The sequence below is a fragment of the Sabethes cyaneus genome, chromosome 3 (genome assembly GCF_943734655.1).
Source record: "Sabethes cyaneus chromosome 3, idSabCyanKW18_F2, whole genome shotgun sequence".
Taxonomy (NCBI): Eukaryota; Metazoa; Arthropoda; class Insecta; order Diptera; family Culicidae; genus Sabethes; species Sabethes cyaneus.
Genome location: NC_071355.1, coordinates 116259712 through 116281235, shown reverse-complemented (window position 1 = coordinate 116281235; position 21524 = coordinate 116259712). Strand labels below are relative to the sequence as shown.

The following is a 21524-nucleotide window of genomic DNA, read 5'->3' as shown; positions in this document are numbered from 1 at the left end:
ACGGTGGAAAGTCATGTTGCCAATCTAAAGTATCTTGGGCAGGAAATTATTGGTGTTTCAGAGCACATGGTAGTGTTCCTTCTTGCACGGGCACTGGACGACGACACGAAAAAGTTGTGGGAATCGACAGTAGAGAAAGGTGAGTTGCCAACGTATGATGCTACCATAGCCTTTCTTAAGAGTCGTGTTTGCGTGTTGGAGAGATGTCAATCGTCGGATTTCTATGATTCGTCACGGCAGAGAGGCCAAGCTAAATTTTCTTCAAATAAGATACCGTCGTCAAAGACCAACACAGTTGTGACTCCTTCTCAAGCAGCAGTACAATGTGCATTCTGCAACGGTGAGCATTTTACCTTCAAATGCCCTCAATTCAATGCACTTTTAGTGAGTGACCGTCTTGTAAAAGTTAAAGAGAAAAGGATGTGTTTCAACTGCCTAAGTCTCGGCCATCGTGTGACCGAATGTTCGTCAAAGAAAACCTGTTTCAAGTGCCGAAGGAAGCATCATACATTGCTTCATTCTGAGAGAGAACTACAGCAATCGAATCCTAACAACGCGTCAAGTGAAAGCATCCATCCACAATCGACCGCGCCAACATCGTCACCAGTTCCAGTACCAGTAGTTTCCAGTAGACCATCGACAAGTACAACGGTGCACGCCGCCAATTTTCATGTTCCTGACCGACCGTCCCATCAAGTTTTGCTTCTAACTGCGTTGGTAAATGTTATGGATTACTACCAATGTCCTCAACCTTGCAGGGTGCTTTTGGATTGTGGCTCGCAGGTGAGTTTTATTACGCAAGCATTGATAAACGTTTTGAAAGTACCGACAAGTGAGGTTGATATTCCGATTACGGGTATTGGTAGTGTAAGGTCGATTATCAAGCAAAAAAGTACCATCCAAGTCCATTCCAAATGTAGCAACTATTCTTTGACACTGGATTGCTTAGTAACACCCAAGATAACTAGTTCGATCCCATCTGTTAATATTGATGTTGATTCATGGAAAATTCCCCCTGGTTTTGAGTTAGCTGATCCATTTTTCTACAAGGCTGGTCAAATCGATATGCTAATAGGTATGGATTATTTCTACGATTTGATGAAATCAAGTCGCCTTCGACTATCAGATAATCTTCCGGAATTATTTGATTCCCATTTAGGGTGGCTAGTAGGTGGGAAATATTTGAGCAATGCTTATTCTGGCTTAGTATTGCAATCCTTATCTGTAGCTTTGGAACCGTTAGAGCAATTGATGCAACGATTTTGGGAGTTAGAAACAGTTTCCCCTGAGAATGTACATACGAGTGAATATGATGTCTGTGAACAACACTTTCTAACAACGCACAAAAGAGATACCACTGGTCGTTTTATAGTTCAGCTTCCGTTGAGAAATACTGTATCTCAGCTTCCAGATTCTAGATCCATGGCGTTGCGACGATTTTTCCTACTAGAATCAAAATTGGCTCGTTATCCTGAATTAAGGTCTCAGTATAATGATTTTATTGATGAATATGAAGCTCTGCAACATTGCAGAGAGGTTAATGAAAGCGATGATTCCCCTAACATATTAAAATGGTATCTTCCCCACCATGCTGTAATTCGTCCGGATAGTACAACTACGAAATGTCGAGTAGTATTCGACGCATCTGCGAAAGTTTCTGGAAAATCGTTGAATGATGCAATGATGGTAGGTCCCACAGTTCAAGCGGATGTGATGTCAGTCATTCTTCAGTTTCGAACATATCGTTATGTTATGAGTGCAGATGTAACAAAGATGTATCGTCAGATAAAGATCGATCCGTCTCATAGTTCATTGCAGAGGATTTTTTGGAGAAAATCATCTTTGGAACGGCTTAGAGTTTTGGAATTAACAACGGTTACATATGGTACCGCAGCAGCTCCTTTTCTAGCAACTCGCGCTCTTCTACAGCTCGCTAGAGATGAACAAGTAAAGTTTCCATTGGCCGCGCGCGTAATCGAAGAAAATTGTTACGTGGATAATGCCCTATTTGGAGCCAATGACTTTCAACAAGCAGTAGAAACTCAATCACAATTGATTCAATTAATGAAATCTGGTGGGATGCATTTACACAAATGGTCAGCCAATGATGAACGACTTCTTTATTCTATTCCGTAAGAGGATCGAGATAGTTATATTGTCGTTGGGGAAAGCCGTGCCAATGAGATAATCAAAACGTTGGGACTATTATGGGATCACAACTCTGATGAATTCGTTTTCACTGTGCAGCGTGTTTCAAACACCGAACATCCAACTAAACGACAAGTTCTTTCTGCAATAGCAAAGATATTCGACCCGCTTGGTTTAATATCTCCCATTGTAGTTATTGCCAAGATTCTTATGCAAAAACTATGGAAGAGTAAATTACAATGGGATGAAAAGTTGGATGAAGAACTTGATCAAAGCTGGAGAGAGTTTTTAAGTGCGTTACCTATCACTAACCAGATTCGCATTCCCAGACACATCGTTTCAAATGATGCTGATTTTCTGGAGATACATGGATTCGCAGATGCATCACAAGCTGCTTACGGTGCATGTGTTTATGTTCGCTCTGTAAATTCCGATGGTACAGCTATTATGAAGTTAGTCAGCAGTAAATCCAAGATCGCTCCAATAAAGCCGGTTACGATTCCACGAATGGAACTGCTAGCAGCACAACTTCTCTGTCGAGTAATCAAAAGGATTATTTCGGCAATAGCATTGGATATTAAATCGATTAATTTATGGTCAGATAGTCAAGTGGTACTAGCATGGCTACGTAAGCCACCGGACAGTTTAATGGTTTATGTACGCAATCGAGTCAATGAGATAAATATAAGCAAAGAATTTATCTGGAGGTATTGTCGAACCTCTGAAAACCCTGCTGATATTGTGTCGCGAGGGCAGGCAGCAGTTGAGTTAGCCCGAAACAAAATGTGGTGGTGTGGACCTAACTTTCTTAAGGAACCTAATTTCGAAGTAGAAAACGTTAATTTAGACAATCTTCAGATTCCTGAGTTGAAGCCTGAGGTTTCCATTAATCTGGTGTTGCAATACGAAGCGTTTCCGCTGTTGACTAAGTACGAATCGTTCCGAAAGACACAGCGAATTGTAGCGTATTTACTCCGTTTCATCTCCAATTGTCGAGAAAAGACGAAAGATGAACGAATTGTCAGTCGATATCCAACCATTCCCGAGCTTCAAGTAGCGTTGAAGGCGATTGTTTGCTCAATACAACATCATGCGTTTACGAAGGAAATTGAATGTGTTATGGCAGGTGAAACTAATCATCATCTCAACAGTTTAAACCCTTTCCTAGATGCAAATTTATTGCCAGTTGGTGGTCGAATTAGGCATTCACAGCTTCCATATGCTACAAAACATCAGTTGATATTACCAGATAAAAATCCTATCGTTCTTCGCTTAATTGCTGCAGTTCATCGTGAAAATCTTCATGTTGGTGTATCTGGTGTAATCACTGTGTTGAGACAACAGTTCTGGTTACTAAAGGCTAGATCTGTCGTTCGAGGAGTACTTCGAAAATGTGTAACATGTTTCCGATCAAACCCAACTATAATAAACCAGCAAATGGGAGATTTACCGTCCTACCGATTACATGCTGCACCTACTTTCCTACGAGTTGGTGTTGACTTTGCTGGCCCGATACTAATTAAGCAAATGACTAGAAGAGCAAATCCTGTCAAGGGTTATATTTGTTTATTTGTATGCATGATAACCAAGGCCATTCATTTAGAAGCTGTAGAAGATCTATCTACGGAAGCATTTTTGAGAGCATTCCAGCGATTTGTTTTTTCACCAATGTATGGATGTTTAACATATAACAAATTGGTTTATTCAACCCGAAATGAAATGAGATAAATTTAATCTATCAAATAGGCGCAAATGAACACCAAAAACTCATCCAATTCCAACCTGGACTGAATAAATAAATTCGCTGTTACAGAAACATATCTTCATCCTCACCTTATATATGCTCTCGTTGAGTAAAATAACTATCAATCTGTCTAATATGAAATGGTTCGCATTCTGAACTGATTTTAACCACTCGAGGAGAAATAACCACCGAATTGTCAAATTTTAACTAAAAAGTTAAAAAATTCGCGAAATGGTTCACAGCCTAAGATGATCTAGTGATTAGGAGAGTTCAGGGCCCCACCGACTATGTAAAGTTGTGACTGAATACAAATGATTTCCTTGAATTAGTGCTTTATAACTTCCTAACATCGTAGCCTCTGTTTGCGAATCGTGGTAGCTTTTCCTTTCGGTCCACCTAATGTTCCAGTACGGAAGAAGAAACTCTGGTTTAAATTTCCTTATACGGTCGAGTTATTGATGATTTATTGCAACTATTTTGCTAAAGTAATTTGGAGACGATTGAAGTGTTGGTTTTAGATGTGTCGCGACGTTATCTTCGCCTAGCCTGCTCAATGTTTACCTGACTGTCGGAATAAAAATCATAGCCGGGCAACTCGACACTACCGGTGGTCTCTCCCTTTCAGGAGATTGGCGCATAAGCCACCGAGTTAACAAACCCGATACTTTCAATACACCTGTCAAATATTCTAGTATAAATTAACGATGTGCGAGATAACAGGCTCGCCCTTGTAAAGCGGCTTGTGTTTTGTGTGAAATTTTTTTGTAGATGTTAATAATTTTTTTCACACAACTACTTCTATCCTACCAGAAGCATAATGAATATACCTTGTGTTCGCACTCGTATAATTTTAAACTGTGGAAATAACGCACATAAATGTTACATATAAAGTGACAGTAGTACGCAATGATTTCCTAATGAGTCAAAATGTCAAATTGCGGTGAGCAAAGTTACCATAAGCATGTAAATATTTTGAAACACACATACTTCTATATGTTGGAACCAATTAAGTCAGTCCGGTATCACCAATACACTTTCACATATGATTTGACAATAGACCCATACTGATGGGCCCATCGATGCTGGTCCCGAAACAACAATGGCCGCTCCATAGAATTTCTATGAAATGATTTCCCGCCCAGTACTTTTGACGTTTAGATTTCAACCACAGAAAAATGGCTATGTACCGGGGGTCGAGTTACGTCAATTTAATAGGCTGAGGCGAACCAGCCGCAGAGCGTTACAGCCGTTGCCAGCCGTTAAAGCGGTCCATCTTAGCGTTCTTATCGGAGAATTGTACGTCAAACAAAGGGGCTCTATTGCTGTCAATTTTCATATATGTGTGCGTTAATGTAGATGCTGATTGGTCTAGACACATGAAGTGACGAACCAAAAACGATCGGTGCCTAAAATGAAACGAATTGATATATTGAACTTAGGGAAAAACAAACAGATGCCATATTGTTAAACGTCTAAGTTATGCAAGTTTGACAGGTAGCAGGTAGAGGAACAACCTGTATTCGAAAGTCCTTCCACTAGTCCTTTTATCTATTACCGGCTTCCAAGCTCCAAATCATCTCCGTTCCAAAGAACTCAAATCTTAATTTCAGTTTCAATTACTGATATGTGCCATGCTGATATTTTACTTTAGATTTCAAAACAGTAAAAACTTTATTATACTGCTTCACTTTTCTACTCCGATTATAATTTTTCAAAAATATCTTCTTTAAGTTGTCATTAATAACAATAATCCTTATTAACCAGGTAGAACTGTAGAGCTAACGGTCAATTCAAAACATAGAAAAATATTGTACCACTTTATACCACAGTCAAAGCGGCATAAATGTACACGGTCTGAGAAACTTACTCGAAATTAGGAAAAATCGTTGATGAAATGATTTTTGCATTCCTTTTGTAATCAGTTTCTGTATGCGCTGTTTCCGGACGGCCGACGCCTAAGCGATAAGAAGCTCCAAAGGATGCTGAAGAGGAAAGTGGCTACATCGCTGTGTGCGCTTGGCCGGGAGGTCGGTGCAACCGAAAGCGAAGACGCGGTATTCTGGCCGTATCTGGCGTCGGTCTACTACTCGAAGCGATCGTTGAAAGAGATAGAGCGGCTGAATATCGAAGTCGGCGAACCCGCCTAACGTTCCCCAACTGCGGCCATACGAAAATTTCTGGGCAAACCTGAAGAGTAAAATCTGCTCCAACAATTTTGTCGTGAAAACTGAAGAATTGATAAATAAAACGAAGAAAGAACTCAAAAACATGCCTACACGCACGTTTTCGTCCGCCATGGCGAATATTCCGGTTAACTGCCGGAAGGCCGCTCGCAAGAGCGTAGAATTTTTTGCAAGTAAGTTAATATAATTACCTAGGTAATTTACCACTCAGTTAGCTGTCTTATTTTTTTTAATCGCCATCCGAAAAAAGTCCATTTTTTTAATGCATGCGTTATAGAAGCAGGATTCTTATAGGAGAATCCAAGAGTTGAGTCCCAGGGATAGCTGTAACTCGGTACGGGAATCGCCTGCACTATGAAATAAGAATCCTCTGGATGCTAAAAGTAGGAATCCTGGTATCTCGATTCTTTTCTCTGATCTGACGTGTAGGCGCAGTAAGCAACTCATCATGGGCGTAGCGACGGGGGGGGGGGGAGGGGGGGTATGGGGGTTCAAAACCCCAGCAGCAAATTTGTTCACACTTGCAAGTTTGAAATTTCACAGCATAGCGCAGGGCCCGACAATGTCACCGTCAATTGCAAATTGTCCATCGACAATGAAGCTTCGGTTTCAACTTGAGCAACACCGCTTCGCTTTAAAACTGGGTTTAATCAGCTTCAGTAAAACGGACTTCACTCCACCATGACGATCGGTTTTAAAGTTTCTTTTAACTTTTGTATCAAATATTCAGTAGAAGATCAGTAGCTTTTAACGCAAATGCACAGAATTTGAGTAACAATTGCTACAACACAACGTACAAAATATTTAACCTAGTCAACATCGACGTGCCCGACTTTCAGTAGTCGTCATTTGACGCTTGCTGTTCAACAAATGAAACCAGCCGCTTCATGTATGAAGCGAAGGTAAAAGAAAGTCAGCTTCATTTATTTGTTTCGTTGCTGGGCTCTGGTTTAGAGCACAAGAAAATTTCTGGCTTTAGTTTTCAGAAGGTCGCATAATCAACCCTTTTACATACATTATGCGACCTTTTGAAAACTAAAGGCAGATTTGTGGGGCTGGTTGTATGATCCTCGTCGTCGTCGTCAGCAGCAGCTTAGAACTGGGGTGGTTTGTGCTGTTTTAACCTTCATTCAACTCGATTTTGGATTACTCGTCGCCAATTTCTCAGGCGATTTTGAAGTAGTTTTTTTTATTTAAAAATAAAAAAATGTCGGTTGGGTTTAGACCTGGTCGAATCATCTCGCACGTTGAGTCCCTCTGTTTTGGGTGCCGGTGGGGTTGTTAAAAAAACCGTTTTCCTTACGACGAGTCCAGTTCACCGTAGCTTACCGACTATTGTCAAATCCGTTAATAATTTCCCCAAGTAGTGTTTGTTGCCTTTGATTCATGCACCCTCCGTCATTCTTCACTTTCAGCTTGTACTCCACAAGGACACGTATGTCCTCAGTGCGCATTGTCAAATCTTTAAAACTATCGGTCTAGGAGGGAGTTTGTATATTGTCGGCTTCGTACGGTGGCTTATACCTCTTGATCGTACCGTTTTGAAAAGGGTGAAGTAGGCTCGATGTCTTGCTTGAATACGTCGCTGGATCTCCTAATTTGTGTTGCGGCCACCAGCGATCCCACATACACGAACTCATCAACCACTTCTGGTTCGTCGCTGTCAACAATTACTGTTCGCGAAAAGCGCACGTTGGTCTCGTTTGAGCCTCTACCATACATGTATTTGGTCTTCAACGCAATCCTCCTAGCTTTGCCTACGCCGTGGCAAAGTTTCTGGTTTTAATATCAAAGCGCGAAGTTTGCGTAGCCAAAAAGTTTGCTACATTTCTGAAAATAAAACTTCTTGTTTCGATATCTGCTCGTCGAATCACCCCTTCAAGACCGATTTTGAAAAGCATGCATGGTAACTTGCCAGCTTGTCTCGACCCTCGCCGCGTCTCGAATCTATGGATTCTTACAGCCTCTCCCAGCCGAGATTCGAACGTACAACATACCTCGATGCCAACTGAAAGGCAAAATTTTAACATTTTTCTGATTTTATTTCAATTCGATTTTTAAATAATTCCCCATTTCTTGAATAAACTGCTTAAGATTACTCCACAGACAAACAGCCGAGACACTCGCGATAATTCCATCGTCCAATCAAAAACCACTCATTTTTCAAAAAAGCATGTTTCGCAACATGGCCAACATTGCTTTGAGTTTTCGATATAAAACCATTCAAATGTATAAAACCCTACAGCATAAAACCCGGCTAATGCAAGCTACTCCGCAACATGCATAACAGAGGGTGCTAGTGTGCAAGCTAAATGTGCAGGACGATGGTTTTTAAAGGATTTTCTTCTAAGTGTCATGTCAGTTCGTCAGTGATTACTCTATGCCCGATTGTTTTTGTCGATAGAACAATATCTGTGGTGGTGACTGAACAAACTAAAACTCAAAGTAGCGAAGATTGGGTTGAAGAAAAATGCGTCCAAACCAAATGACCGTGAACCGCTAATATGACGCACACGCTAAAAGATAGTAACTCGGTCCTATTGACGAGTGAGTTTGTTTTGTTTCGATCGTGCATCGAGCCGCTATGCTGCCCGTTCTTCCCGTACTCGACACTCGACAACGAATGAGTCAAGTTGCACGACATGACTTACAAATTAGAGCCCATAATTAATCGATGTACTGTCCTTGTAACGCTGATGTCTCTTGAGTAGATGCCGTTTTTTGTGTTAATTTACTGTCATGAGAATATTGCAGACTGGGGCCCCTAATCTCAAAGGCCCTGTGGGCCCTTTGACTCCCAGTTCGCCCCTGCCATACAAATGTAAAAACCCTACAGCATAAAACCCTGCAAATGCAAGCTACTCCACAACATGCATAACAGAGGGTGCTAGTGTGCAAGCAAAATGTGTACACTCAGCGAAATTTACATAAGATTTCCATAGGAAATACTTATGTTTTTTTGCCAAAGCAAAATACTATGTTAATCATACGATTTTCTAATGATAATCAATCGAACCACGCTTATGATTTTCATACATCCTGTATCGAAGAACATAGCGATTTCTTATGAAATTTAATATTTTTTCAAATGCATATCATACGATTTTTTGATGAAAATCAATCGAACCAAACTTATGATTTTCATACATCGTGCATCGAAAAACATACAGATTTCTTATGAAAATTAACATTTTCTCAAATGCAAATCATACGATTACGATATGAAATGTTAATATATGTCGTATGGGAATTATAGCGGCCCCGTATAATTTTCATAAAAAAGACCAATAATTTTCATACGAAAACTATATGATTAATGGAAGAATTTTCTTATGGATTTTAATACTTTTTATATGGTTTTTTATAGTACACACCATGAATTGTGTATTTATGAATCCCGCACTACGCTCGCCGAACGTGGTGATATAGGGAACACAACAGTTATCGTTCTTACATCAAAAATTATCTATTTACCGACCCATTTTGGATGTAATGTTGCCAATCTAGGCAAGGAAACATTGTACCCAAAATCAGCTGGGAACAAGATAATTTTTAATGTCATCAGAACGATAGTTGTCGTGTCCCCTATCACCGCGTTCAGCGAGCTTAGTGTGGGATTAATAAATACCTAATTCATAGCGTGTATTATATGCACCTGTGAAGCATTTTTTCTTGTTCTTACGTTAAAACGATTTAAATACATAAACTGTAAGTCTGTTTATAATTTATATATTTATTTTGTTTTAATTTTTGTATTTATTTTTCCTTTTAAAGTTATAATATCTCAATTTAGGATCTAATTAAATTTCTATTGCTGGTTTCAATCCGTTTGGTGCTTTAGTTGGAGTTAGCACAGTGTTCAAACCAAGAACTTGTAGCCGCAAGTCTGAAAGAGTTAATGAAAAATATTTAAATTTTATATATGTATTAGCAATTCGATAAAATAAGGCACCATCAAAATTTAAAAGTACTCTGATTTTGTCCAAATTTTATGTACTTTATTTTTATCGGAAAATTTTAATTTAAACCCGTATTTTTTTTAAAATACTTTTCAAGGGTGGTGTCCTTGAAGAAGTTTATTAATAAAATAATAACAATAGGGTTACCTTGAATTCAGTGAATACGAACTTTTTTTAAATAATTAAAAAAATTCTTCCAGAATGTTGGAGAACATACTAAAATAAGCAACTTTGCTGAATATAGTAGGGGAGAGTAGTCAACAGTGAGTCAACGGGATTAGTTACGTCATAAAACATTCAAGATCCATGACATTTTCATGGAAAATTAAGTTTGTGAACCTACATCGCATAATGTAGTTTGAGAAAAAATTGTTGATTTTTTTATATCTATACCTATAAAAATGGATTTCTGTCTGTCTGTCTGTCCATATGTTCCTTTTAGAATCGAAAACTACTGAACCGATCGGCGTGAAAATTTGCATGTAGGGTTTTTTGGGGTTGCCGAAGGTTCTCTCGATGGCAAAAGACCCCTCCTCCCACTAAAAGGGGGGGGCTCCCATACAAATCTATGCCTATAAAAATGGATTTCTGTCTGCTCTATGTTCCTTACAGAATCGAAAACTATTGAACCGATCGGAGTGAAAATTTGCATGTAGGGATTTTTGGGGCCAGGGAAGCTTTTTATGAAGATTCGAGACCCCCTCCCTTTGGAATAGGTGGCTCCCATACAAATCACACACAAATTTCTGCATAACTCGAGAACTAATCAAGTACAGTACCACCCCGCTAATCCGACAAATTCATGGCCGGATTAACGAGTTTTAACTCGATAATCCGACAGTCAAACTAACGTCAGTGGGGTTTGAAATGTCGTGTTGTTTACATCCAGACATAAACAACTCCGGAAATTTCCGAAAGAATTGTCGCAAATACGCAATAAATTTGTGTTGTACTAAGAAATACTCAATTTATTCCTTAAAATACTTTTAAATTCTTGTTTAGCCTAGTTAATAAGCGCAAGAATCTTTTGAGAAGAGTGATGAAAAATGGAGCTCCTGGCAAAATTGAACGCAGTTATAAGGAGCACCATTTACCCTTTCCATTTATATGAGTAACATCTTGACCCAAATGAAAACCCCCATTGAAGGCAGAGTATAGTTGAATGAAGTACAATGCTTTTTAATTCGGAATTTTCCGCATTAGCGAGATCCGGACTATCGAGTCGTCGGATTATTGGGTGTCGGATTAGCGGGGGGGGGGTACTGTAAATGAAATCAAATTTGGTATGTGGAGGATTTTGGGGGCATGAATATTTTTCATGGTGACTTAAGACCCCTATCCCTTCTGAAAGTACCATTTCGTAAGAGTGATCCTCTCCGCTTTCGTTCGTTCGGACCTAACTGAAGAAAAGTAATAGAGGTCAGTAGACTTAGGAAAACAAATATACCTAGACAGAGATGATTTCTGCGGGAGCTACCCCCTGAGTAGCCGGTGCTTCCGACGGCGCGTCGCTGGCATCACTTGTTTCATTTGTATGAGAATCCTTCCTACTTATCACAGGGGTGAGGATCCCCAAATGAGGAAATATGTTTTTCATTTCTTAAAAGAAAGAGGGGTCTCAGTACACCACAGAAAAAAAATCCTGCCTTCAAAAACCCCCATATGCCAAATTAAGCTCCATTTGCTTGATTAGTTCACGAGTTAAATGGAAATTTGTACAGTGGACTCTCGGAAAAGTTAATCGATTGGGGAATGGATCGATTAACTTTTCCGAAATATTAACTTTTCTGAGTAGGTAGTCCTAAAAATCATTGAAAATGATAAATACAAAGGCGAAAAATGCATTCCAGGATATAGGATACACATTTGTATGTATTTAGAAGTTCTAATGAAAAGATATATGTAGTAAGATCTTTATGAAATAATACTTAGCTCCTTTCAGTAAGTTTAAAATAGTCGGTTCACTAGTTTACTTTTGTTTTTTCGTAGTCTGCGACTACGTTTTAATAATGTTCGTATTTTAGTTCCTTCTTTTGCATTTAAAATTCAATCTGAGTTTGCGCTTTTCCAGTATGTTATTAATCAGTATCACGATCAGTAGTTTTCGATTCTGTAAGGAACATATGGACAGACAGACAGAAATACATTTTTATATATAAGACTAGCTGATCCGGAAAAGGTTGGTAAACGGCTAGATAATGCGGAATATAGACCCCATAGTGGTCGTTAGCCTCTTATCCAGCAACTCCGATCCCGATCTCCTCGTGGTACCAGCCGGAATACGAGCAACCTTAGCGGAGATCGGGTAACCAACCCCGGTGGAAACTAAGGTCGTATACTAACCGGGAAGGAGGTATAGTGCGTCTCGGCACTATGAGATGGCAGCCCCATCGCGAGACTCGGTAGTGTTGCCCCAGTACGGCTACACACCTAAACTAAACTTAACTAACAACATTCAAGCATATTCGGAGCGGAATATTCGGCATCGACCTAGGCGACGAAATAAGGACGACGAATGGAGACTCGGGACTTGGAACTGCAGATCGCTAAATTTCGCAGGTTGCGAGCGGGTGCTGATTGAACAGCTGGAACCCCGCAAACTCGGCATCGTAGCTCTGCAGGAAATCTGTCGCAAAGGAGAGAAGGTATGGAAGATCCGTGGCGGAAAGGCCCAGTTTTACCAGAGCGGTGGCGCTACCAACGAACTGGGAACGGGCTTTGTAGTGCTGGGCGGAATGCAGGATCGCGTGATAGATTGGAAGGCGATCAACGAGAGAATGTGTGTATTGAGGATAAAGGGCCGTTTCTTCAATTATAGCATCATTAACGTGCACTGCCCGCACGAAGGTAGACCCGACGATGAGAAAGAAGCGTTCAACGCGAGGCTGGAGGCTACGTACGACAGCTGCTCGTCACGGGACATCAAGATCGTCATCGGGGATATGAACGCCCAGGTCGGTAGGGAAGAAATGTATAGACCGGTGGTAGGACCCCATAGCCTGCACACCGACACAAACGATAACGGCCAACGATGTATAAACTTCGCAGCTTCCCGAGGCCTGGTGATCCGAAGTACCTTTTTCCCGCGCAAGGATATCCACAAAGCCACCTGGAGATCACCTGACCAACGTACAATGAACCAAATTGACCACGTTCTCATAGAGGGCCGATTCTTCTCTAACATCACGAACGTACGCTCCCGTCGGGGTGCGGATATTGATTCTGACCATTACCTAGTAGCAGTACATGTGCGCTCAAAGCTGTCTACCGTATACCGGACACGTCAAAGCCGCCCTCCTCGGCTGAACATCAGGCAGCTAGATAACCCACAAGCTGCCGAGAACTACGCGCGAGTACTGAATGAGGCACTGCCTTCTTCCGAGGAGTTAGGTGCTTCAAACCTCGAAGACGGTTACGCTCGGCCATCGGAGAGGCCGCTACCGCGGCACTAGGTATTAAGCCTCGGAGTACACAAAATGATTGGATTGATGGGGAATGCCAACAAGCGGTGGAGGAGAAAAAAAACGCTTGGAAAAATTATCTAAGTATTGCCACTAGAGAGAACCTGGCCAAGTATCGACGAGCTAGGAACCAGTTGACCACGATCCTGAGGAGAAAAAAGCGCCAAAAGGAGGACAGAGATCGTGAAGAATTAGAACAACTATTCCGAGCTAATGACACGCGCAAGTTTTATGAGAAGGTGAACCAAACTCGGAAGGGCTACACACCGAAACCTGACATGTGTAGGGACGAGGGAGGGAATCTAATTACAAACGAGCGCGAGGTGCTCGACAGATGGAAGCAGTTCTTCGATGAACACCTCAATGGCGAAGTCGCAGAAGGAGGCGGAACGGAAATTAACCTAGGAGCACCCATGGAAGATAGTGATGTCCTAGCACCTGATCTCCAAGAAGTCAAACGAGAAATCAGGTTGCTGAAGACCAATAAAGCCGCTGGGAAGGACCGCCTACCGGCAGAGCTTTATAAACATGGCGGGGAAACGCTAGCAAAGGCTCTACACTGGGTTATTTCGAGGATTTGGGAGGAGGAAAAGCTACCGGAGGAATGGATGGAAGGAGTGGTTTGTCCCATCTACAAAAAGGGTGATCGGCTAGACTGCTGCAACTATCGTGGTATTACGCTGGTAAACGCCGCCTACAAGGTACTCTCCCAGATCCTGTTACGCCGGCTGTCACCGATAGCACAAGGTTTCGTAGGGAATTATCAGGCGGGTTTCATGGGGGCTCGCGCAACTACGGACCAAATGTTTACTATCCGACAGATATTGCAGAAATGTCGGGAGTACAACGTGCCCACGCATCACATCTTTATCGATTTCAAAGCAGCATACGATACAGTCGATCGAGACAAGCTATGGCAGATAATGCACGAATACGGTTTCCCGGACAAACTGACGCGACTGATCAGAGCTACATTGGATCGAGTGATGTGTTTCGTACGCATCTCTGGGACACTCTCGAGTCCCTTCGAGACGCGACGAGGGTTGAGACAAGGTGACGGTCTATCCTGCATGCTGTTCAACATCGCTCTTGAGGGGGTGATCCGACGAGCGGGCATTGAAACGAGAGGCACGATTTTTACCAAGAGTAGCCAACTTCTAGGCTTTGCAGATGACTTCGATATCATAGCCAGGAACTTTGCGACGGCGGAGGCAATCTACGCCAGACTGAAAGCGGAGTCTAGGAGAATTGGGCTAAAAATAAATGCGTCGAAGACCAAATACATGAAAGGAAGAGGCTCAAAGGAAACAAATGCGCGCCTCCCACGGACGGTTACCGTTGACGGCGACGAACTAGAAACAGCACGAGCCACCCCGGCTCTATGCTGCTGAAGAAGACTAGCTGATCCGACAAACTTCGTATCGCTACAAACTAAACTGCTGTACATAAATCCGGAATCTCAGATGACATTTTTGAGGAGTCCAACCTTAGAATAAATCATTTTTGGCAGTTACGTAACTATGAAAGCATGGGTAGTTCAATGCACAAATTTCCAATTTTACCGGACATTAAAGTAGAAAACAACTCCCCCCATTGTTTAGACAGAAAAACTAAAACGGATATCATTTAAATATTCGCCGTGATTGTATAACATTTCGCCGAATACCAGTTTGCGGAAAACCAATTCTCGAATGACCTTTTCGCGGAAAGTACCATATCGCAGTGGTGATTTCCATCTTACTCGCCGCCGCTCGTTTGGACCCAACTGAAGGAAAGTAATAGAGGTCAGTAGATCTAGGAAAACAAATAAACCTAGACGCTGAATCATCTAGTGTTACTACAAATAGTTTTTGGTGGTCTTGTTATTGACTGTTTTATGGAAGAGTCTAAAATCTCTCGAGTTCGATTAGTTTTATTTGTATGATAGTCCCCCACCACCTCAATCCACCATGGAAAAAATTGCTTTCTCCAGAAAACCTCACATGCCGAATTTGGTTCCGCTTGCTTGATTAGTTCTCGAATTATGCAGAAATTTGTTTTCATGTGTATGGGAACCCCCCCCCCCCCCCTCTTAAAGGGCCTCGTAAAACCCCCACATATCAAATTTGGTTCCATTTGCTTGATTAGTTCTCGAGTTATGCAGAAATGCGTGTTTCATTTGTATGGGAGTTCCCCCTCTTAAAGGAGGGAGGGGTCTTAATTCACCATAAAAAAAATTCCTGCCTCCAAAAGTCCCCACATGCCAAATTTGACTCCATTCGTATTTCATTTGTATGAGAGCCATTCCTCTTAGAGAGGCAAGGGGTCTTAATACACCATAGAAATAATTTCTGCCTTCAAAAACCTCCACATGCCAAATTTGGTTCCATTTGCTTGATTAGTTCCCGAGTTATGAGGAAACTTGTATTTCATTTGTATGGGACAACCCCCCCTTCTTAACCTTCCTAGTGCATTGGGGTCGTTTTCGACCCATCGGCATGCTTACAAAGATTGATACTCAGTAACGGAACGAGCTAGAGACTTGAAATTTTCTGACTTTTCCTAACTTTGGAAAACTAACATTGTTAGGGAGTTTCAGCTTTCAGCGACATCTAGAAGTGCCATAGCAAAAAAAGTTACATATTATGCATTGGGGTCGAAAACGACCCAAGTTTTGAAATTGCTCTCATTCATCTATTTTCAATCCGAATTTCGTTTTCTTTACCTCGTTTGAAAGATATGCCCAATACCTGGCACCCAAGGCCACTTCTGCGTCGGTTCCGGAACACCCACTACCAGGACCCGGGGGACACTTTTATACTTTTTGGCTTGATAAAATAAGACTAGTGGAAGTACAATGGGGACACTTGTGCACCCGAATGGCCACTTCACCATCGGTTCCGGAACACTCGGTACCCGGTTTTTGAGGACAATTTTGAATTTTAGAATGATTTATATTGCGACACGTCAAATTTCATCACATTGATAACATAAGACTATTGAAAGTATAATAAAGACATTTTGTAGGCAAACGGCCACATCAGCATCGGTCCTAGAACAACCAGTAACCAGTTTTTGGGGACATTTTTATATTTTAGGATAACTCATAATGCGACATATAAAATCACATCGGCTTAATAAAATAAGACTGAAAGTAAAACAGTGTCATTTAGAAGCCAAATGGCAACTTTACCATCGGTTCTGGAACATCCGATGCCAGTTTCTGGGGGCATTTTTGGATTTTGCGGTACCTCAAATCACATCGCGTTTATAAAATAACTGTGGAAGCACAATGGGGTGTCAGTCGCATATAATCCGGTACCCGGTATTTATATTGAACCTTAAAACGGGGTAACACGGGCAGATGAATTGCCCTGGAATCCAAAAATGTCGCCAAAAACCGGGTACCGGATAGCCCGAAACCGATGGTGAAACGGTAATTTTGGCTGGAAATTTTATTGGTACACTGGCATTAGTGTTATTTTATCAAGCCAATATGATTTGATGTACCGCAAAATGAATTATCTCAAAATATAAAAATGTCCCCCGGGACCTGGTACTGGGTGTTCCGGAACCGACGCAGAAGTGGCCATTAGTCAACAAATATTCCTTAACATACCTTGGGTGCCAGTTTTTGGCCATAGTTTTCAAACGAGGTAAAGAAAACGAAATTCGGATTGAAATTGGATGAATGAGAGCAATTTCAAAACTTGGGTCGTTTTCGATCCCAATGCATAATGTGTAACTTTTTTCTAATGCATTAGGAACGTTAACGAATGGAGAGGTCATAATTCGCCATAGAAAAAACTGCAAGGTATACAACCCTAAGGGTTATACGAAAGGATGACGTAGGACTATATCAGATCATTAGATCAGAGACTAATGTAAACTGCATTTCAGGCATATGTATGTTTATAAGAATCTGTGAGTGCCATTAAGAGCAAAAGTGAAATATTCAGATTAAATTCTTCATTGAATGCAATGGTGGCTTTGATAATACGTGGACGGGGGTTCATAAGTACAACGCCTGCAACCATTAGGATATAGAATTTTTTTTAAAATCACTTGTGTGCATCGTAAAAGTTGAAATTGTAATGAATGACCAGCCTACAGATTATTGTAATAAATATGATTATGCGTAGCTTGACATATTCCAATAATCTTACTTTAACTCTCTTGTGGCCTTTAAAAGGGCCATTGGTTACAAGTAACATTAAAGCCAAAGTACGTTCATCGTAAATATGACGTACCATTCGAATGTCCTTCTTTTTTAACATGAATGGCAATAGGTACGTAAGGTAACGGCGTCGATTCACTATCTTTTGCTTCGAGAAGGTTGAACTAGTTTACTTTCACACGTTACCGCTTTTTACATAGCAGAAAATATGGCACATACGCAAAAATTTCTGTTTTATTTGTATGAGAGTCCTTATCCTGGGTGAGGGGTCTCAAACCATCATAAAATAAATTCATGCCTCTAAGAACCCCCACATGCCAAATTTGGTTCCATTTGCTTAATTAGTTCTCGAGTTATGAGGAAAATTGTATTTTATTTGTATGGAAGCCCCACCTCCTAAACAGGGGAGGGGTCATAATTCATCATAGAAACAATTCTTGCCTTCTGAAACCTCCACATGCCAAATTTGGTTCCATTTGCTTGGTTAGTTCTAGAGTCATGAGAAAATTTGTGTTTCATTTGTATGGAAGCCCCCCCCCAGATAACACAAAATCGTAATGGGAAGTTTACATTAAAACGTTTTCATGTCAATTTAGCATTGGAATTGCATAATGATTAGAGTATGTCAAATCGAAATGAATAATAAGTTGTTTTGCAGTCGTGCGTGTTTTCATATACAATTCATGACTGTGAATTATAAAGCAGGATAGACAATTGCAATATTTGATTATATCTTAATCATATATTCAGGAGTATTTAGTTGCGTGTTATAAAAACTGCGCAAAATAAAATTACAAATAGCTGTCAAAATTTTGGCACGTATATCGCCTCCACTTTGGTACATATATGTTCTTATATGGCGTGAAATATAACTTTTTCGTTCAGATATGATCTTGTATACCCCAGTTGCAATCGAGATATACAAACCAAATGATTTACTGGGCCCCTTCCCCTTAGAAAGGGGAAACGGTCTCAGTACACCATAGAAAAAAAACTCCAAGGTATGCAGTCCTAAGGGTTGTACGAAATGGTGACGTAGGACTATATCAGATCATTAGATCAAAGACTAATGTAAACTTCATTTCTAGCATATGTATGTTTATAAGAATCTGTGTGTGCCATTGTTCAAGTGACTGTTTAAAAGAGAAGAGCGAAATATTTAGATTCAATTCCTCATTTAATGCAATGTTGGCTTTGAAAATACGTGGACGGGGGTTAATAAGTACAACGAAACCCCTACATTCTAAATTTGGTTTTGAGGAAATTTGTATTTCATTTGTACGGGAGTCCCCCCCCCCTCTTAGAAGGAGAAGAGGTCTCAGTACACCATAGAAAAAAATCCTGCCTTCTGAAATCCCCACATGCCAAATTTGGTTCCATTTGCTTGATTAGTTCTCGAGTTTTGAGGAAACTTGTGTTTCGTTTGTATAGGAGCCCCCCCCCTCTTACGCTCCCCTTAAAATTGCTCTCTTACTCCCTATAAAATTGCTGGTCATTTTATCTATCCAACGACATATAAATTGTTCAGTTTCGTTCAGAAGTTTAGTAGTTATTAGCATTTGAAATCTCATTCAAACGTTACACTTTTATTTTCGTTTTCAGAAAGTGCTACCCAGTCCCAGTATAGTAAACAAAGACGTAGTCCTACGTCAAAATCCTGACTTCTGAAACCTCCACATGCCAAATTTGGTTCCATTTGCTGGATTAGTTCTCGAGTTTTGAGGAAATTTGTGTTTCATTTGTATAAGAGCCCCCCCTCCTACGCCCTCCTTAAAATTGCTCTCTTAAAATTGCTCCTCCATAAAATTGCTGGTCATTTTATCTATCCAACGACATATAAATTGTTCAGTTTCAGACAGTAGTTCAGAAGATATTACATTTTGAAATCTTTCATTCAAAAGTTACACCTCTATTTTCGTTTTCAGAAAGTGCTACCCAGTCCCAGTATAGTAAACAAAGAGGTAGTCCTACGTCAAAATTCTTCCCTGCAAAAATCCCCACATACCAAATTTGGTTCCGTTTGCTAGATTAGTTTTTGAGATATACAGAAATTTGTATTTCATTTGTATGGGAACCCGCCTCCTAAAGGAGAGCGTCCTAAAGGTTCAAACACGCGTGATTGATTTCTGGGATTTCAAAAGCAGTTTTGCGTCTGTTCGAACGCAATGGTAAATTTTCATGAACATATCTTGTGTTTTGAGCATGAAAACTGCTTTTGAATCCCAGAAATTAATTACGCGTGCTTGAGCCTTAAAAGCTCGATGCTCCTGCATCCATGGATGTCGCAGAACTGTTGTAATTCAATACTACCACCGGATGGTCGCAATCATGCCTACAAGCTACTACTTTATCTTAACAGATAGTTACAGTATTATTGAGACTCTACGATCGATGAAGATGATAAAGCCCTCCCTGTATTTCCTGTGAAAAAATACGAGCTTTTGATCGCTTTAACAGATAAAAAATATCAAGTTCAAGTTATCAAGTGCATCCCTTGTCATTATTCCATAGTGGCAATGAGAAAACTAATTAAATTTCTAACACGTTCCCAGTTTTCCCTAGTGGCGAATGTTACACTAGAGTTAAAATAACTCACTTCAACCCCACAACATAATACAACAGATAAAAAAGTGCCTCATTTCTTAAAACAAACTATAAATCGTCATCTAAAAACCTTGAAAACTATGTCAATAAAAGCCCAGCTAATTAAAGCAAATCAGGTCACTCCCTCAGAGTGTCTCTCTAAATATATATAAACAAAATAAAAAAAATATGGCTCGTTACAATTTCTGCAATTGAGTCTTAAGAAAATAGATAACTTAATAAACATAATTCTTTACCTATGTAGCACCGAGCAGCAACCAGTTCCATTTTCATCGTGCCATGTTGCGTAATCCGAATAAAATCAGGAATTCTGTTAGCAATTGTTTTTTAAGAAAGTGTCGGTTACTTTAATCGTTTTCCTGCAAAGTAATTTAAACCATTTTAAACAATGCGTTAGATAAATGAGTTCCTAAACTTACGTAATACAAAGCAAGCTCCTCCGTACCGTTTGTTTTTGTTATTCCGAAGGTTCGATCAGTTAGCGGGTTGCGGGAATACCGGCTTCTCTAGCAGCAAACACATCACGATAACAACTACGACCGGTAACAAGTTCCCAAACGTCGTATGATTTGCCGGATCTTCCCGATCGTTCCATTCATAGTTCCGAAACAGGTTTAGGAAAAGCAGCTCGTAGTATCATACAAACTGCACCAATAGCAACTATAACAGAAAATGGTAATGAAACACGACGTGCCGGAAAAATATAATCCAAAGGCAGGAAACAACTTACCGGCAGATCAACTTTTCCATTGCATTAATAGTGCCGAAAAACAATTAGCTAGCTAAACATTATCCACTCGTTCCATATTGTGTCCCGCAACACGCCGACCGCAAACAAAATGCGAAAAAGATTAAATTCGCAACGTAATATTAAAAATTCTTACATTTAAATAACGCGCACAATCAAAATCAAAATTCAAAACAAACGAAACACGAAAACTTTTGACAGCCGACGATCGTTACACGATAAAACAAGACAAAACGAAAAAGTTATAAACAACCCAAAAATGGGTAATCAACCTGTATTACATACGTCACACGTATGAAATTCAAAATGAACTATTGTGTTTTTCTTCCTGCAGCTTATGAAGTTCTTTATTTTTCGTATGACAATCATACGTTTCGTATGAACGCGAAATTATATTCCATTTACCTGATTCATACGATCCATGTTATGAAAATCCTATGTGAATTTCGCTGAGTGTAGGACGATGGTTTTTAAAGGATTTTCTTCTATGTGCTATGTCATTTCGTCAGTGCTACTCGGTG

General features: G+C 40.3%; 1 protein-coding gene and 1 long non-coding RNA gene across 3 annotated transcripts in view; both read right to left on the bottom strand.

Moving 5' to 3' along the window:
• LOC128743749 (aldehyde dehydrogenase, mitochondrial) overlaps nucleotides 1-21524 on the bottom strand; it is a 235982-nt gene that overhangs the window by 199263 nt on the left and 15195 nt on the right. The window lies entirely within an intron of this gene.
• LOC128743750 (uncharacterized) lies at nucleotides 9844-21084 on the bottom strand. Its single transcript, XR_008412320.1, has 4 exons — nucleotides 20986-21084; nucleotides 20675-20915; nucleotides 20492-20614; nucleotides 9844-9961 (listed from the first exon to the last, which is right to left on the bottom strand). It is a non-coding gene; the product is annotated as an uncharacterized LOC128743750 (long non-coding RNA).